The 5,985-nt window shown below is 33.9% G+C and overlaps 1 pseudogene; it reads right to left on the minus strand.

The window, feature by feature from the left end:
• Nucleotides 1-2,653: 2,653 nt before the first annotated feature.
• LOC113923186 lies at nt 2,654-2,781 on the minus strand (annotated as a pseudogene).
• Between the last annotated feature and the right edge of the window lie 3,204 nt (nt 2,782-5,985).

Genomic DNA, 5,985 nt, shown 5'->3' on the forward strand with positions numbered 1-5,985 from the left:
ATGATAAAATTAAGTAAAAGATACAATTCACATTTACAAAATATATAGTTTTCCATATTTAATATGTATATTATTTCTAAGATGTCAAATGTTCATATTTCTAAGTATCACCAAGAGTATTCCAGTTAATCTCATATTATTGCAAAAATTAAATAAAAGTTTAGAAAAGATAAAAAGATGTAATACTAAAATTTGTTTCAAAATACTCTTTAGAAAACTTTTTTTAACTTTTTTTTGTTATGTTAATCACCATACATTACATCATTAGTTTTGGATGTAGTGTTCCATGACTCATTGTTTGCGTGTAACACCCAGTGCTCCACGCAGAACGTGCCCTCCTTAATACCCATCACCAGGCTAACCCATCCCCCCACCCCCCTCCCCTCTAGAACCCTCAGTTTGTTTCTCAGAGTCCATAGTCTCTCATGGTTCATCTCCCCCTCTGATTTCTCCCCCTTCATTTTCCCCTTCCTGCTATCTTCTTTTTTTTTTTTAAATAAAATAAGTCAATCAGAGAAAGACATGTATCATATGACCTCACTGATATGAGTAGAATAACTTTTAATCAGTCAGTCGTGATTACTGAGTTCATACTTAATAAGGATGAACATCTTTCACTTAAGCTATTCAGTTATGTAGTGGCTACCCCTGAATCATTAGACATCCTTTTGACTTCTCATCAAGTCATCTTTTCCAAAGATTTTTTTTTCCAAAAATTAATTTTTGTCCCCCATTATAATCCTTGAATTACCTGTAGGTGAACCTGAACCTCAGCTTTTTGAGGTCAATCCTGTCAGTGTTAGTGTTATCTTGTAAACGTTAATAAATACAGGAACACATATTATTGTCTAAATCTAATAAATAGAGCATCGGTGGAGAAACCTTAACTCCAAAAAAAACTTGATATAGGATGGTCAAAAAAAGGAAGAAGTGGTCTTGCTTTGATTCTGGGCTCATGAATGAATTGACATTATAAAATGAAATAAGTCAATCAGAAAAAGACAATTATCATATGGTTTCTCTCATATGTGGAATATAAGGAATAGTGCAGAGGATCATAGGGGAAGGGAGGGAAAACTGAATGGGAAGTCATCAGAAAGGGAGATAAATCATGAGAGACTCTTGATTCTGGGGAAACAAACTGAAGGTTGCCGAAAGGGAGGTGGGTGGGGGGATGGGGTAACCGGGTGATGTGATGAGCACTGGTTGTTATAAGCAACTAATGACTCATTGAACACTATACCAAAAACTAATGATGTATTATATGTTGGCTAATTCACTTGTATGCACCATGCCAGGATCCCCGAGACAGCAACAGTCTGTAGGACCCTAGCCCCAAGTGGGATGCAACATAAATTTCTGTGTGGCCATATTTTGGGGGCCCCCAATCTGAAAGTTGCCAAGCAGAGTTCTCAGGATCTAAAAGCAGACAAACAAGGCAATAGCTGTCCCTGGGAGATAAAGAATCAACAACAAATAGGTACTCTCTAAAGCTAATTCACGAGTCACAGTTCAAAAATCTAATTCTTACAAATGTGTTTTGCCAAACAATCTGAATTTGAAAAGGAGGTGACAACGTGAAATTTTACCTTCCTCTCTCAACCAGGCACGCCTACTAGAAATCTAGCAGAGCTGATTTTGGTGATTCTTACCTTTTGTGAGCTTCTGCCTGTTTTCCCAGGATCCTGCCCACAGGCCCTGGAGTGAGTGCAATGTCCCAGCAGGTATTATCCCGGTCAGGAGAAATGTAGAGTAGGAAAAATAATTTTCCCTCTCCCCTTTATGGTGAGTGCTTGGCTGAGATCCCTTTTTGTCTAGGACACCTCGTATGTAAATGGATAAACCTATCAAGGTTAAAAGTTCTCCACTATGACCACTGTAATTCAAGACTACTTTGGTAAGGTTAACCTGCTTGTTCAGCTTTTAAACAAAATTTTATTCACTGGAGGCTTTCACACTGGACCCAGTCCAGCTTAGCTAGCCCTGGGTCGGACCGCAACTGGTCTGGTTTCTGGTTTCCAAGCCGGAGCGCTCAGACACTGCATCCGGTCTGGTTTCTAAGTCAGACCCAATCCGGTCCAGTACCCGGTCAGGTTTTTAAGTCGGACCCAATTTTTCTTGCGACAGTTTTCAGACCCAGTCTGGAAAAAGAAATGGTTAAATAAAGTCTAAAGCTCCTAAAGCAAAAGCTGTGGAGGATCAGGATCGAGGACTTACCCACCACCTCATAAGAAGGCAAGCAAGCAGCAAGCTCCAGGGGCCCAACAGGTACCCACGTTTGTTTGTTGTTCTCGGTGGACTGGCGGGAGTTTTGTTAGGTTCCTTTTTACTAATAGAATTGTTAAATGATAAACTGAGTCATATTAAAATTTTTAAGAGTTTATCTGAGCAAAACTTGGGCAACATCCAATTTAGCAGATAGAAAGGAGCTCCGAAGAGCTGTACAAAATGAAAGACTTTTATAGGCAGAAGGGAGCAGGAACAAGGAGGTATATTAGGCAAAAAAGCAGATCGGTTATTGCAGATTTACTTTCCTTTAGGGACTGGCAGGGGTCTATGAGACAGAATACTTAAACGACACTGTTTAGGTGAATCCTGATTGGTTTAGGTTTGCATTTCTGGGAAAGCCAAAACTGTAATTAAGTTAGGTATCCGTTTGGTGACGTGGACTTTAATTAGCATAAGTGGCTCCATTTGGGGCCTGCTGTCTTGTTTTTTAATGAGCAATAATCGCGCCTCGGATAAACCTCATTGGCTACGATACTGTCACTGCGTAAAGTTGTTGTCTTGTTTTTAACACCTGTAGGCTAATATATAACGTCATGCTTAAAAGATCTTCTGAATTACAATCGCATTAAAATTCTAGTGCTTTTTTTTTGTACGTTTCTGACGTTAGTGTATTTTTCTTTTTCAAATTTATTGTTTTGTGAGAATACAAAAAAGATCCATGTGTATTTTTCCATAAGACTAATTGATTTTCTCGACACCCTTTATTGATTTATCTGTCCTTTCCCCATTTATTTGTAATACATATTTTTCAAATTTCCTGGTTCATCTCTGAACACTATTCTGTTTCATTCATCTATTTGTCTATTATGGTGTTTCTCAAATTGTGTTTTAGAGATGATGTCTCATTAGCCAACATGATTAGAAATAGTATTTTCTCTGTTAATAATAATTTTAAAAACTGGTTAAAGCAGAAAATCATAAAAAAAATAGTATCCTAAATATTTTAAATTAAAACATGAATGCACATTTATTTGCAGTCTCTTAAATTAGATCTTAGGCATTTTCTTTGGCTATGCTTTTCTTAATTTTTGTGTCATCACTTTTGCATTAATATTATGTTTGTATCTTTCTCTGAGGTGGGCAAGATCTTAAAGACATTTATGAATAATCTGAGTGACAGTCCTTTTGCTTTTTATGATTTGTGTCCTAATCAGTTAAGTTTTTTCATCCACGCTAGTTAAAAAGATTTTTTCCAACAATTTACTTCTATTATGTTTTTCTAAAACATTTATTTTCATAGAAATAATCTTTTTGAACACACATTTCATGAGTTTATATAATGTTTAATTAAATTATGTAACTATTTGGTGTAAATAGGCATAAACAGTTTTGAACACAACTTGTTAGTTGTGTTTTCAGTATGCAGAGGGCATCAGATGGTAAGTTTCATGGTGAAAGTAGAATTCCATAGTTAAATTGGTAGATTAGTTAAGGAAGGATATTTGTACTTGTGTTATAATCATCTGGGACTCTCGTCATAAAAAATGCATATTTCCACACTCTAGTCCTGACCTAGAAAATCAGAATTTTTAATGTTTGACCCACAGGGAAATTTCAGACTTAACATGCATCCTAGGTGATTTTTCTGCATTATTTGAGAGGCATGGGTGTATTACTTTACTTATACCAAGCTAATTTATATAACTCTATTATATTTTAATATTCTGTAGGGCTCCTCCCTCAATTTTCTTTTCTTAATTTTCTAGGCTAGTTCTGCATGTTTATTTTAATAGATCAAACTTAAAATCTTACTTTCAAGTATTTTGTTTCTGATCATAACTGCCTTACTAGATTAATTTAGAAACAGTATCTTTTTAATGTGAAATTTTGGTTTCCACAAACAGGTTATGTGTTTCTATTTATTCTTTTAACTATGACTCAGTAGGGTTTTAAAGTTTTCTTTGTATAAACCCTCTATAATTTTTGTTAAGTTTCTTCCTAAATGTTTTATCTTCTTTTGTTATTTCTACTGAAAATAAGGTCTATTTATCCATTAAATATTCTCACTTTGGTTTATATATGGAAAGCTGTTGCTTTTATATTTTCATTTTGTAATCCATCTCCTGATTCACATTTTTTTCCTATTGTTTCTAATATGTTTTTCAGTTTGTTTTCTTGTGTTTTCCAAATATATAGTCATATCTACTGCAAAAATTAATTGTTTTGTTTTTTTCCTTCTTGCTATGTTTCTTAGTTTTAAGTGTACTGACTTCCAGAATGGCACTCTGTTGTTCTGCTATATGGAACTGGGTCCCCATAGGGGCCTTGTTTACTCCTCCTGTCTCTGGCACATGACTATGTCTCTTATTAGGCCAAGTAAAGGATGCTGGGACCTTACAGAGCTGCATCATTTACTCCTTGAATATTCTTCCCTGAAATATGGAAGGTTATATCCTCCCTCATTTGCTCCAAAGAGCTTCCTGTTTGGCTAATATTTTTCTTAGTTTTAAACTTGTAGCTGTTTATCTTATTTAATTGAAGATGCTGTATTTATTTTATTTTTGTTGAGTTTCATATAGAGTATGATTACTTTTATCTAGCTAATTTGCACAGATCTTCTTCATCAGCTTTTTAAAGACCTAATATATATATATATTGGATCTTAATTTCTTTTTTCTTTTAACGTAAGTTTACACAGTCAAATATGTAGAATTTTTCTTGTACAGCTTGGTCTGTGAATGTCACAAAAGGTTGCAGAATGTAGTTAATTGCTGAAGTTGGATAATGGAAACAGGAATTTTTTTCATGCTATTCTCACTGCTTTTTGTGTTGATAAATTTTCACAATTAAAAAAATAAGGGTATTAACTAAAAAGTATTTCTCTACTTTGAGCTCTGTCAAATCTTTACCAAATGTATTCTTGTTTTATGATTTTATTTTCAGTTAATACTTTCTTCAATTTGGAATTAATCTTTTTGTATATTGTTAGGTGATTGTATGATATCCCCCCCCCAAGAAGTAACCAATAATCTCAGCATTATATATTGAATAAACTTCCCTCTCTCTCTCTGTCCTCCTTTTCCCCAACAGATTGATGATGCTACTTTCATTGTTGTCTAACATCATCATGAACGTCTGTTTCTGGAAATTTTATTTCATTCCATTTATCTACTTTTCTGTCAGTTCTTACATAATAATCTACTTGTAACTCTTGCAGTTTTAATTATTTTTAGTATTGGTCATAGCAAATATCCCTCCTTACTTTCTTTTTAAAACTTTTCTTGTATCTTTTAATCCATTCACTCTTCTTGATAATTTTTGGAACCATCTTGTCAATTTCTAAAACAGTCACTTTGGGATATGATTTAAATAGCATTAAACCTACTTAATAATTAGAGAAATCTCCTATTTAAAGTCTTTTCTTCTCAGCTGGGTGCATAGTATGGTTTTCCAATTACTACAGTCTTGTTTTTAAATGCTTAGTGAAATTTTATAGATCTTTTTTCATATACAACCAGAATGTTTCTTAAGTTTACTTTTTATGTATTTTGTAGTTTTTGTTAGCAGTTGTGAACTAGATACATATTTCTTCTAATTAAAATTTCTACTTTGTTCATTCTTCTTGTCTTATATAGCACCAATGATTTTTGTAGGCTTCTTTAGTGTATACCTCTTCATTGACTCTTCTATCAATTTTCCTTTTGTTTCTAGAAGAGTTTTTTTTTTTATTATTTACTGGGAAAATAACCATTTTCA

The sequence above is a fragment of the Zalophus californianus genome, chromosome 9 (genome assembly GCF_009762305.2).
Source record: "Zalophus californianus isolate mZalCal1 chromosome 9, mZalCal1.pri.v2, whole genome shotgun sequence".
NCBI classification, from domain to species: Eukaryota; Metazoa; Chordata; class Mammalia; order Carnivora; family Otariidae; genus Zalophus; species Zalophus californianus.